The following is a 14,373-nucleotide window of genomic DNA, read 5'->3' as shown; positions in this document are numbered from 1 at the left end:
AGGAAATTTGGTTCGCTTGAGTTTAAAAGTTGAATTCGCTCTTGAATTTTCCATCAAGCACAGTTTACAACAAACATATTTGAAAAACATGTTTGCCATCATTTTCCTCACTCAATGAACGATCGCCTGTAAATGATTGTTTTATGGTTATACTAAGTACAAGCCAGCATGCGTCTCCTTCTGAGCCGTTTTCCACTATAAACTCATCGAAAAACTACAATTGGTTGCTTTATAGATACCCTCGCTAGAATAATTTAATCAACTACAAAAAAGGAAAGTTGCTCCGCTTGAATTTAAAAGTTGCGTCACAAGCCACCATGCGTCTCCATCTGAAGAGTTTTCCACTATAACTCTTTTGAACGATTTCATCAACCACTATATAGCTGTAGCAGGGAAGTTGTTTCACTTTATTTTATAAGTTGAATTGAAATGTGTAGCTTTTCATAAACTACCACTTTTCAGCAACAATCAGCAGCTATGTGTGTAATCAAACATCATCTGCAGAAGATTAGCAATTGATGGCTAACTGAAGCTATGAGCTTAATCTCTATTACTCTATTAATTTGGTAAAGATGAGTTCACATTTGTTTCCATTTGATTTCAGAAAAAAGGTTAAACCATCAACAATATTGAGAAAACTACTATGGAAAAGGAAGAAGGAAAAATCGCAACCGCCAGGTATCGATTGCTCGCTTCATAAATCATTCAAGGTATGACCAGATTCGAGCAAATATTCCCGAAATCGCTCCGAGCTACTCCACGTTCCCCACCCCTGGTAAGGCATTCAAAGCAATCCTCTTTGCCAAAAGGATCGTTCATAGAAAACTCCTCCCCCCTTTCGATCGAGTAAGACGCACTTCCGGACGCACCGATACGGGGCCACCAGGCCACCGTTTTCCCGTAGCGCTCCGTTGGGAAATCATGCTAAAACAAAGAGTTCAATAAATACCCGTAATGGATTCGGGTGTACGGAGCCCGGTCGAGCCGGGGTCGAATCGAAACGCGCACGGATAATGGATATAGTTTTTTGAGGATGCGAAGCGTGGCAGAGTTTCTGTTGTTTCGCTTCGATAATTATGATGTAATTAGTCGAAACAATAGGCTGCGTTACGGAGGAGCTTGCTGGAAAACGGGACGGGGTCGGATGCTGGTTCACTCTTGGGAGTTCGATCGAAAGGTTTGCAATTTGAAACAATCCCATGAGGCGAAGTTAAAGTATTGAGGCAGCTATTTAATTAACATTAATTAAATTTAACCATTATTGTTGATTGATTTTATGACTTATTGCAAGCCAGTTTTTATCCTCGCATTGATAGTTTGCGTGGAGAACTGTTCATGTTAAATTATTTTTTTACAAAAACAAAAGACTATGAATACCTCATGTTGGTTAAACTGGTATGAAATTTAATAATCTATTTCGTTTGATGCTTCAAATTCAACGGTATGTGTTCATCCTATTTTTACACAAACAATCCTAGCACTTCCCTAACATCCACGAGCAACAGTGTGGTTTTGCGTGTGCGGGAAAATAAATTAATTTAAATTATTTCCACGCTAGCAGAAATCATAAAACAAATAATCAGCGAAGGAAAGCTGCTCCCGTGGTAGAATTCTCGTGGGGGTCCAAAGCAAACGCCCGCTGCGAAGACGCCACTTGCTCCGCGAACGCGCGCGCACACACACACACACACAAAAGAAAAGTGGCGCGAATTTTCCACCCTGACAGCGCGTGGCCCTTTTTTTCCTCGCCACTGCTTTGAATTTTATGAAATCCCACTCGGGTCGGGGGGAAAGAGGGTGGGATTTTTCCTCCGTTGGCGCCCCCCCCCCTGGAGCGGAGCCCGGACGCTGGAAGGAATGCTTGTTTGATTAAGCTCGGTAAATATGTGAAAAATATGTTTCCCAGGGCGCGGCGTCATTGGATTTGTTGATGAGGAGAAAATTTACCCACGAGTGGTGCTTCAGAGCCCACCAGCAGGGGGAAAAGGAGTTTTCCGAACCGGCACAGGTTTTTAGAGCCGCCTTCTGTGCTCGCTCGAACTGGTGGAAACTGGCGCCGGCTGGCATGACGTTTTCCTTCCCAGCGACGGTTATTGGTTGGCAGCGAAAGCCCATTGATGAAGCGCTGCAGCAGTGGAAAATGGTTTCTGCGTAAGCTGAAGTGGAGTTTTATGCCACGGGTTGGCCTTTTTTTCCTCCCCGTTACGATGATGGTGGATTATGAAAATGAGACACTTTTGCGAACGAGGAGCCCGTGTTAATACGCATATACGGTTTTGTTTTTAACGTATCCATCTTTCGCTTCACAAGTGGATTTTTATGTCAGGATCGAAAGAGTTGAAGCGAGGCCTTTTGGACGCTGGTATTACGCGTTAATACACCCATTTCGTGGCGTTTTAAAACTTGACACCTGCAATCTGCAAATGATTTATTTGCTTTTAATTTCATGATTTACAGACTGTAACGACGGGATTTGTCAAACCCGAGGTGCTTAATATGTTCATTTTGTACTGAGGCGGTGATTAAAATAGACCTTGGCTTAACAGGACGTGCTCGTGAGGGCTTTCTCTAACAGAGTTTTAATTTCATTGTTTCATTGGAAAAATTACAGGAACTATTCAAGGCTGTGTATATTTATAATAATGTGAATCTTTACAACTAGGTCACACAAAACGGCCCCTTGAAACAAGCATGCATTTTAATTTTTAATCATTGTCGTTCCAGTTTTGCCTCCATCTCCTATCGTCTTACTTCAATCTCTTCAAAACCACTGGCAACTTCTTGTTCGGTGTTCCGAGGCCCGGCACTAATTGCTTATGCACTTGCTAGCGAAATCAGCATTGAAATTAAACCTTAACTAACAAAACCGTAACAGCGAAACAGTGTAACAGTGAAACGACAAACAAAAAGCAGGCAGTCATCCGCCAGAAGCGGTTCTACCGCGCCATTCACTGGTGCATTCGTTTCCGCTTTTCACTTTTCGAGAGCCACGGCTTGATAATCGTTTCCTTGGTTCAGTGAAAATGGCGAACATTCCCGCTCCGCAGCCCGCAAGAGGAAATTCTTGTCATTTGGTTTCCGAAACACGCTTCCCATACACTCAGAGGGGATTTCCTCGCTCGAAGTTGGTCGCTTTATGCTGCTGTTAATGTGCATTGTATCGTGGTTTTGGATTACGTGGCGTTTGCGATCCTGGTGACTTGTAATGTTACCCCTATTTTTGAATATTTCCATTCATTTGTAGTGTTTTGTACACATTTGGGTTACTTTAAATTATCGATTCATTCGCGAACAATGATAATGTTTCCACGCTTGTTCTGTGTGCCACGTGTGGTTCTGATCGAATTACATTTCCCAACTCAATCGTAGTGTGATGCTTTTGCTACGGTTAACTTTAAGCGAACCGAACTATCATCGTTCCAAGAACAACAGTCACCGTAGCGATGGAATAACTTCTGAAACATCGTTAATAAATTGAATTACCACTTTCTTCGATCGAAAAGCGGCGAGAAAGATATAAAGAGAGAAAGTTTGAGAAATCCTATGACAGGAACTATGGCTTAGAAAGTGTCCTTGGGGCCGGTTGGTGGAAGGTGTTTTCCACGTACGCAGGCCCCGGAGACGAGCGGCAACGCGCGCGCACGCTGGTGGCCAACTCATAGAGAATCATTAGGTTCAATTTCCTCAATTTCCAACCCGGTAAGGATAATGGAAAACTTTTGCTCAACCGCTTCCAACCGGGTCTCGCTGTGGTCGATGGCGAAAATGGCGACGGTTGGTAAGCTTGGCAATTTACTCGGTTGTCCCGCCTCGGTCACATGGATCGTGTCGTGTCGTTGTGTGAGTTCATTTTCCCTACCGCGAGGCGACCCTGAAGGCCAGAGCGTTGGGTTGGTGAAAAGTCATTTCAGCGCTTCCAACCCACCGACAATGGTGTTCGGTAAAAAATTGGAGCCATTTTCCCAACAACAAACACACTCTTCGAATTCGACGATGGAATGGAAACTCTGGAACGGGTTTGGGAAAACAAAAGTATGAACGGAACCCAACACAAACTGGAACGCTGTAGTCTATCGATTCGTGGTCTTGGTTTAACACACAAGAGAGTTTGGTGAATTTGAGAAACATTCCACGATACAGTTTGAGTTGGTGAACAAATTATTTTCCTAAATGTTTGCGTTTAAATATGCTTTTTACAAATTTACCTTATGAGCCGTCGGAACGAGAAAGAAAAACATATGACAAACGATTTTCCCGAAACTCAACCACTAATGGTGACAATTTAGTTCTTGAGAAAACCAAATCATCATTTGCGTACGTAATTAGCGTTGACACACGGCGTCGTCTTTATCTTTTTGCGGGAAACTCCCTTTACCTACAGACGCATAAATTAATCCACATACCGGGATGGGAGAGATTAACTTATTTCTCGTGGCCCCCACAGGTGAAAATGCTCTGGAAGTTATTTTCCTCCACCCTTCACCTCTTCCTCTGCACTCAAATAAGTCCCACATTTGGTCCCGTCGTCTAGGTTTAATCCTTATCAAAGGCTGCTTGCTTGCGCTCTCCAGCCTAAACCAACTTCCTACGATTCCGTCGGTAGGCAAACATGTTTATTAAGCAAATCTACCATCTGAAATTAAATTGATAATAGGAAAACAGGCTTCCGGGGCCCGCTCGCTGTCGTGTCGTGTGCCTTCCGTGTGGGATGAGTGTTCCGAAACAGATGGACCGTAGATGGCTCGAGGTGTTTCCGTAAATGTATGGCCATGTTTGCGGACGGGGTTCGTCACGTGAAAACTTTGCGGGTAATTTGAACGTGCATGTGTGTGTGTGTGGTTGACGGTGGTGTTGCTAACCGGGCGAGCATGTTAATTAGCTTTCGAAGCGAGCAGATGTTCGAAGATGATCCTCGGGCTGGGAGGCGTGATGGATGTCTTCGCTCGGGAAGGATGGTGTTAATTTAGGGTTGATGATGAGCTTGGTGATGAGCTGGAACTGTGCGATACGTTCGTCAAAACATGTGGCATGTTAGTTTTCGGCTTGGTTTTCGTTTGTTATTGGGCCTGGGGACAGCGGAAACTTCAACGCAGGCCTTGCTGTAACGCTTCCGAATTTAGTGAGAATCAGGCACTATTTCCGTCGGATGTTCTAAATGAAGTGAACGTTCTTACAAGTGGTAGATCTTAAAAACAATTTTCAGTTCTTCGAAAGAAATTCTAAACGGGTGAACTATAGTTTCCTCCCACACCTTCGTAGGGAAGTCCAGATAAATTATGCCTAATCTCACCACTCATAGCTGTTAATCTTCTCATCTACCTCCTCGTGGCAAACAAACCTTTCCCATCGTGTCTTGAAACACGTGGAACAGCGTTCCCAAAACATTCCCTACCCAAACGAACCTGTTCGTCCCTTCAACCTTCGACCAGAGGTGGCTCTTGTTTCGTTTCTCGCGCCCATCCGAGGCATAAAATAAACAACCCAAAAACAGCTTTCACGGGGAGCCGGGACGGATAATTCGCGGACCCATTTGATGCGAGACGGAAAATTAGTGAATTGTTCGTAAAGTTTTCCAACTGCGAAGCCGACCGGAGCGGGCGACGCGGAAAAGTTGGTGCAGGTGGAAAGAATTTAAATTCTTATCGCATGGCAGGTGCGAAACGTGCGGAAATCAAGGAGGGGGGAGGGCAAGTAAATTATGCAAAGCACGGTAGCTTAATGAGATTAGCCCCGGAACAGGTTGATTAATTCATAACAAAGCGGCGCCGACACTCAGAGAGGGTGTCGTTTTGTTTGTGTCGACTGAAAAATCAAGTACATTTTATATTGTCATATCAATCATGAGGGTTCTGTTTGGATGACACTGCAAACAATGCTGTACTCTGTAATCAGTTCAATCACTGCTGTGACAAGACTAGAGTGAAGTGTATCTGGATCGATACAACGATCAGTAAATCCATCATTCATCGAATGTTTACCGATACGAAATCAGAAATACAAACAAAACAGGATGCAAGTGGAAAAAACTAGCGAGTAACGTGTTGTAATGATGAGTGTTCTGGTGTTTCTCGATGTGAAACAGTGAAGCTTGAAATGATAACACTGCACTCGGTATTATAAAACAAACAAAATATGAATTCCATTTGTATAATTTATCATCTATACGTGGCGCTTGTATCAAATAAAAATTCATTATCAATACTTCACGGTATCTTGGCCACTTTCCCACTCTTTTTACTCGTTCAAATTTTCCAGTTTTTGCTGGCATCGTGAACTTTTCTCCTCTTGTACACGTTTTCCAAAATCAGATCGCCACTCATGATTGATGTTTAGAGGTGTTCTTTTTTGTGGCCTTTTAAGTTTTTAGATGGAGAAAAAAATCTGTTCTCCCTCGTCACCATCAGTCATCATCGATCGTATCGATGTTCGTTTTCTATTCGGTAAGCGAGCTTTCCGTCTGAAAATGCAGTACAACACCGACCAGAGCAGGTTCGGAAGAAGGTCAAGAGACTAATCAGTTTGACAAAAACAGACCAGTCTGCCGAGAGCTGTCAAACTCGGGATGTGACCAATAACGCTGACCGACGTTCGTCAATCGAGTGTCTCTCGCTAATTTCTAGCTCGCCAAACTCACCGGCCGCTGCAAGTTTGATGCGCTTTCGTGTCACTCGAGCTTGCGATTGATATTAAACATGCACCGAGGTTCTCCTTGAAGTTTGGCCTACCACCATATTCCGAAGCAATGTACAACCTCCGGGTTGACAAGTTCAAGCGAAGTTTCTAAAACCAATATTGATTATCTTTTTTGCTGGGGCTTTTTATTAATTTTTCTTCTCGATGATTTTCAACCGTCATAGCCCACAGCGTGTCCTGTTCGGATCATCGGTATTGGGAGTATTTCAAACCCACGATTGTTTTGTTTTGTTTATGGCAAATGGAAAAGAGCATGACGTCAGGAACGTCACGCTGCTCCAAAAGAGACGCACATTTTTATTGATATGCGTTCAAGCTTGTTCCAGTCATCTGTTAAACCCGGTTTGAAAAGCGGGTTGATATGGAAAACGAAGAAAAAAGAGGGAAAACCTATCCGAGCGTGTGCTGGAATGGAGACAATCCATATGTCAAATGTCATATTCATGAACTGGGAAATCATTGGCGCTTCGTTGCGATTGGCCTCGTTCCAAGGGTCCGTCCGTCAGTCAGGCTCGATCGAGGTTTTGCTCGCTTCGACGAGTCTCGAACGACGACGGCTGGATGCTGCGACTGGAGTTGGTTGGAGCTTCTGCGGTGGCCAACGATCAAAGGCAGGAAATTGTTTTGTCAAAATGACCCACTTGCGGCAGCTTCTCGTCGGTCCGAGAGGTCGGTGGTTTGGAGTCCGGAGTTGTCCCGGTGCCGGGACAACCACAACCAGCCGTACGATTGTGTGCGTGTGGTTTTGTGAGGCTCCGCTCGATTCTCGTGACATCAAAGCCCGTGAATGGGCACATTCGTTTTCCCGAGGCACAAATCGGGTAGTCGTCGTCCCCTAACACGGGGAATGGGGGGTGAGATCCCGGACCCTTCCGTCCGCCCGAGGACATCGGAAACGGAACTTTGTCTTACTTTTTTCCGGAAAGACGCGCCGGAGCGACGGAAAAAAATGGAACCCGCACGCAATATGGGGCAACTTTATTCCACCGGCCTTCCATCGGGTTACCTTCGGCGCCTTCTTGAGAGTTTGTTTCGTTTGTGGATGTGTTTGTTTTCTTTTATACTGTTTCGCTTCCCTTTGCACTGCACCCTTCCACGAAAAAAGCTTCCAAAACAAACAAATTCGATGGCAAGAAGTTTGCTGCCCCGAAAACCTCCCCCCCCTTGGCCCGAGCCTCATGACGAATGGCGTCATAAATATCCGGCCGTTGCAGTAAAGTAAAGCTCGTGTAACCACTGACGGCAAACCTATGGGTTCTCGCTGGCCGGGAGTTGCTGGCCACCGCTTTTTTTTCTCTCCGCGCAACCAACGACGGAACTCCGTTCCGGGGTGGCAACGTGCGTCACCTTGATATGATAATTTATTCAGCCGCTTCTGCAACTGGCAACGTTCGACTTTTCGGGGAGGGGGGCTGCAGAAGAAGGCGCCGTCGGGTGCCATAGTTTATTTATGACGGTATGGTTTCGGGCCGCCGCTGTGGTGAACTTGTTTCACCGTTCTTTTCCTGTTGTCTTTTTAGCGTATCCATAATGGTTTCTTTCCTTTTCCTCGTGTCGTTCTTTTGTCATGAGAAGCTAGTTGTGGTCCAATGGTAGTTTTATTGTGTATCTCCTCTAGGCTGCGTTTGGCGTTCCTTCCTGACAAGCCGGCACTCCAATGATGGGCAAGAATAATCGATGTCATTCGATGTCTCTGTTTGTTTGCGTTCTTTTAACTGCTTGACATGACATGTTTGAGAGGGTGATGACTTTTATCCTTTCATTTCCTCGCTTGATTAGCCTGTAACTTCCTCCTTTCCCCGTTTGATTGATATGATACGATAAATGTGAAAACATAAACGATACTGAGTCGCGCGTCGTTGGCTTCGATTGGTTTTCTATTGCTTGGAAATGAGTAGCAATTCGATATTGTTGTTTGTTGTACTGGTTGGTTTTTGAACATGTTTACTTAAATATATTGAAAGGAAGAAAAAAGACCAGGACCGATTATGTCAAAAGATTAAAAGACTCATGAAGAAGTGATGTTCGGTCAATCATTCAAACTTGACCCTTCTATTAAGCGTACCATTTTGTTCCATTCGTCTAAGAAGAACGGCTTGTTTTTATTGTCATGTACATTTAAATGAATTCATGAAAAAGCTTTTTCCGGAAGTTCATTAGCCGATTTTTGGCTCAACTTCGTCACTTTCGTAAATCAGAATGTTGTCCATCGTTGTCCTTTTTTTCCTTGCCTCAAGGCAAACACAAAAAGAATGTTTTTTTCTTCATTCTGATTCGTGTGCATTTTCTTTCTTCATTTCACCTCAATTAATTTACATCCTGCTGATGGGGAGAATCCTGCACTTACCCTCACCCCGACCGTACCGCTTCTGGTTTCGTCCGTCGTTCATCAAAAATCATTACCTTGAGGCGTTAATTCTTAACAAGCTTTCAGACTCAAGACGTTGAGTCGGGCGTCTCGAGAGAAGGGAGGAACAAAAACAACGATGAAAAATTCTCACCAGCAGAAAACAACGTAACAAACCGCAAGCACTCGGATAAAAAGCGCCCCATCGTCCCGTCGCTTGGTCGATTTCGGGGCGAGCAGGGGCGTGTTCTCGATCGTCACCTTGCGGTGTGAAAATCTCGCAGATGCCGCCTGAAAGCTGCTCCGATGATCGGCCTAAGCGGTGAGTTTATCGCTTTCAATTAACTAAACAAGGCCTGCCCGGGACCGCGAACTCGTGGCATGCAGATATTGTGGTGTAAAGTGTGTGTGTGTGTGTGGCACGGAGTGACGCAAAAAGCCTCCGCTGGCGAAACATGGAATGGAGAGAAGAAAACGAGACCGTACAAGAGCGGATCAAGCGCTGCCATGCAGTTGATTTTTTCTGCGTCTTCTTAGAATGATGTTCCTAATGTTCTGATGGTTGAGATTGAAGTAACAAAAAAAAGGGCCGACTAATGGTCACGGCTCAAGAAGGCTTTCCAAGATGTGGACTATTATGACGAGAGGAGCTTCGAGAACGGTGGAACCCCGTCTCGGAGGAAAGTTGAAAACATTTCAAACCGCAGAAATTTCATCAGCAAAGCCCCAAATGGACGAGCAGAGTTGCTGGTGCGCTGGTGAAACGTTCCGGCATGCGCCAGGGCACGGGGAAAAACTCCCGAAAAGATTCATTCTCAGCGGGCCCAGGCAGGGGAAAGCGGGAAGTGAGAAACGCACCGTAATTCATTATTTACGTTAAATTGTGCTACTGAATAAATTAAAATACTCCCTGTCAGCTCAGGCACTGTTGTGGTAGGGTGGGCGTCGGAGGGAAGGAGTAAATTGAAAGGCAGATGGAAAATTAAGCCAAGGCATGGGAAACATTCCGCTTTGCCTTACACGGGGCGAAGAAAATTGCAACGAGACGAGCAAAAGGAAAGCCTGCGACCGCGATGCAGGCAAGAAAAAAAAGTCCAACAGAGGAAAAACTTTCCCTGACTTATGCTCACGACCGCGGACAGTGAAAAGCGAGTGAATGATGAGATGATCGACCCGGATGGAAGGAAAAACGACAGGGGAAGCAAAACAAACTTCCATCTAGCGTGGTTGGTTTGTGGAAATTTCCTTTTTCCTCCTGATCTGCTAGTTGAATAGACTGCCTTGACTTTGATATTCCTCTATTTTTATCTTGGCGGTTTCTTTCAAAACAAGTTTAGAACTTTTTTTTGGTGTGCTTTTTTGTAAGACTAACAATCTCCATCGGAGTGGTATTTACATTTGAAGGAAAAAGTGCGAACGCAAATTGAGTGCAGGAAGTTGATTTAATGAACGGTGAATTTAGTACGAAGGTAACACAGTAGACTTTGACTTTGAATGTCTTAATGCTCTGCTCAATGCATTCCACTTCGTTCTATTTTTTCGTAAAGTAAGAAAATGAAAAGGAGGATTTAGGTTTTTTTTACATTCTTCTTTGTGGGTAATAATACGTTGCTATTTATTTGGCTTCTTTATTAAGTAATGACTTTTTGTGATGATTTACCTTCAAATAATACCAACTTATCATTCCAAGTAATCAATATTTTCTCTACATGCCTTTTACTTGTGTTAACAACCTCAAGCTTGTTTATTTGATCAACCTTGGTTCATTTCGGTTTCGCAAAATAAGAATATCACCTCCTTCTCCCACTTCCTCCTCTTCAAAGTTCCATGAATCTGTTCACTTAATTATCATAAAACGAGAAACATTACTCTTGCCGTAAAAGAAATAAAATCGTACTTTATGTTTCACCATCCAACTCTGCATTGGAATGGAAAAGGGGGGTTTTCTCCAAAGTACGAAGGGTTTGCAATCGTTCAGTCGTTCACCATCATGGTGCCTTTTGTGCAATCTGGCTCTCTTACAGACAGCATCCTCTTGATGGGCAATGGTTGTATCGCAGCTGGAGTTCTCCACCGGTGTGTGTTGTTTAAAGAGTTCTGGGCGCATTCACGCCGTGTGTATTTCATGCTGTAATTTCCCAACGTTTTTTTCGTTCTTTTTCTCAGAAAATTGTAGCTTGCACACTCATGGCACTCAAGGCACCTTATCGCCGCGTGCACGGACGAAAATCCAAACCGAACGGGATGGGAAATTTCTTCTTCCCGCAGTGGAAATGGAAAGGTGCAAAATAAGTTCCGGTAGCGAAGCATTTCCCGTTGGTCAGTTGCTGCAATGTTTCTTTTTTTTCTCACCCCCTTCGGACCCAGTTTCGAGCTCTTCTTTTGCCACCTCTGAACCGTAACTAGCCGACAAATACTTTTACCGGCAGACAGTTCCGGTTATAAATAATCCATGTTTTGCTGCTGGCTGCCATTTGCAGTTCGTGCCCGTGTTTTTCTCTCCTCGACCCGTCGAGTGAGCAACTGCAGGTATTTCGTTTTCCTATTTGAATCTATGCTCCGTTGCGTTTTGCTTGCAGCAGTCGAAGCGTGGTGGACCCTGACCCTGGAGGTCGTGGAGGTACTTTGAAATGGCTATGTTCGGAAAACGGAACCTGACCACGACACCATGACATTCCTGACACCAAAACCAGCACCGGTGAAAAAGAATTCAATATCAAGCGAAATAGTTCACGATTTGCAAATGGTCGAATGGTCCGAGAAAGACTTCTCGAAAAGAATATAAAAAACACTAAGAAACAGGATGTACGAAATTCCACTTAGGACCAGAATGCATTCCGAATCGAAATCGTTCTCCCAAATGTTTAAAAAATGAAAAGTAAAACCCGTTTGACACTTTCCCAAAATGGCACCAATAGCCCTAAACGGCACACGGATCAGGCAAGGGATTTTACCGAAGGAAACTCTGTTTGTTCTTTCTTTTCCTTCTAATGCTCAAGCTCGGGCATGCAACAACCGATTCCAAGATCCACAAGGAAAAGAATCGCCCGAAGGTGATTCAAATCCACTTTCCCGTTCCGTTCCGCAGTGCATGTCGTCGACGTGTTGGTGTGATTTTCCTCGTAAACCGTTTGTTCTCCCTCGAGACCCATGCAGCTGGGGGAAAAGGGTTCGACTGGGCTGGGCAAGGGTAAAGCACTGACAAAGAAATGAGCTTTAACAAATCCGGAAGCGAATTAGGCGCCGGAATGGAAACCCCTTGGCGTGGGATTGTGTGTCGGGAGGGGGGGCTGGGGAAATTCATCCAAAGGGAAAAACCCAATAACATAATGTACGTCCTCTTGTTGCGGAATGGTACGCCGCATAATAGAATCATGACAATGAGTTTTTCCTATGCATTCACTTTGCCGGCGGTCGTCGGTCTGGGCTTTTGTATGTAAACACGCGGCGGCCCGCAAACCAAAACCCCGCCACGCTCATAACGACATTACCGACCGAGCTCTTCCTGCTCGTTCGTTCCTTTATGGCACGATGTTCCGTCGCTTTCCGCCGGTACGACAGATAAACAGGGAAAGGAAACCCCTTGGAGCAAAGGATACAAGCAAATCCTCGGAAGATTCCACCGAAACGGATTGTCCGGGAAAAGTGTTTTGCGGAGGCGAGAGGGAGTCGAAAAGAGCGTGGAAACAGACTGGCCCCAAAGTTGGAAGGAAAATTCTTGCGAACCGATTTTCCTCCAGCCCGATCCCAACGTTCACGGGACAGCCTTTCCTTGCTCGGGGAAATCCCTTCCCTCCGCACCTCCGGAAAGAACCGAAGTGGCGAGACCAGGGAAAATTGAAATTGAATAACTCTCATTGTTGTTGATAGAGACATTTTTCGATCGTCGCTTTACGGGAAGTGCTTCAGGCGCACCGCGGAGGGGGGAAGGATCGGTGAGGGCGCGGATTGTGGCACCTTCCTTTACAATCCCTTTGTCACTTCGTTCAAGGGCATGCAGGAATGTCGGACGGTTTTCCCGAGCCCTTGATCCCTTCGCACGTTCGGTATATTCGATTCATTTTCCACCACCATTCTCTTTTGCCCAGCTGTATCTCTTCCTCGTCGTGCTTTTGGATACTTGTGCTCGTTACATCCGGTTGGGAAAAAAGGACTAAAGGGAGGGGAGGGTGAGAAAAAGCGGACAAGACGCTCGTTAGAATGTATGTTAAAAGCCTGTGTCATCATCGCCAGGCAAAAGATTGCCTGCGACGTTCGACGTTACGACGTTCATCTTGAGCGATCGGGAAGGCACTCACTCGAACGTCTTAAGGCATTTTCCGAGCACGTTTGGCCGGTGTTTTTTTTCCCCCATGCTCGCCACCAACATCCACCAGCACGCGCCTACTCATTGTTGAACCTTTATGTGTTTATTATGCCGCACGTTGGCAAGGAAAGGATGGGAAATTTGTCGCAGGGCAATCGTTTGGCGCCGAACGAAGGGCAAGGGAGCATGAAGGACGGAAAAAAGTACCCGGGTAGTGTCGATGGGATGGATTTGTTTGTTTATTTACTTTATACTCCTCACGTAATCCTGCTGCTGGTGTTTGACACATCTGTAAACATGTCGTAAGATTGAGCGCATGGAATGGAAATTGAGAGTCGTCGAATGTGAAGTTGTTCACCAAGAAAGGGGGGAAAAACAACTTAGAAATACGATAAGGAAGTTGAAAACCTGCTGTTGCTTTCCGATACCTGGAGTACTGAAGGAATAACTTCAGAGCGAATGGGATTTCGGAATAAACTGTTGCTCACCTTGGTTTGCTATACAAACAAGGATGACATATATGATAAGGAGGCAATTTGGAAATTAAGTATAACAATAATTTATTTACCTATGTTTTCACTACAACTCTTAATATTGAATCAATTGATGGAAATTTTTCTTGTATTTACTAAACACGTTTTTACTTTAGTCATTAACTAACAAGCGAAGCAGCTTATTAAACAGCACTCTTTTAATTAACTTTCCCACTTCAACAACCACTAGCTAACACTTCGATTAGTTTCGAAAACCATTCCTTCCCGAATGGTTGCGGAGAAAAATTCAATTACGTTCGACCAAAAAGTGCCCAACCGGTTCGGTTGCATGGTCGAGTCGGAAAACTCTTCCTCCTTTCTCATGGCCTGACTTTAACGAACCATTTTCGGCTTCGGTTCAGTTACCTGCAAACCGTATTGGACAACTCCTGTGGCCCGTAAAGCTCGTCGATAGCCGAAACCACTCAATGGCCAACGCTCTGCTCCAGTTCCGGGCCGGGTTAATAGAACAATTTCAACACTTTCAACTACCC

This window comes from Anopheles coustani, chromosome 2 (genome assembly GCF_943734705.1).
Source record: "Anopheles coustani chromosome 2, idAnoCousDA_361_x.2, whole genome shotgun sequence".
Lineage (NCBI taxonomy): Eukaryota > Metazoa > Arthropoda > Insecta > Diptera > Culicidae > Anopheles > Anopheles coustani.
Note: the sequence above shows the minus strand (reverse complement) of the source record.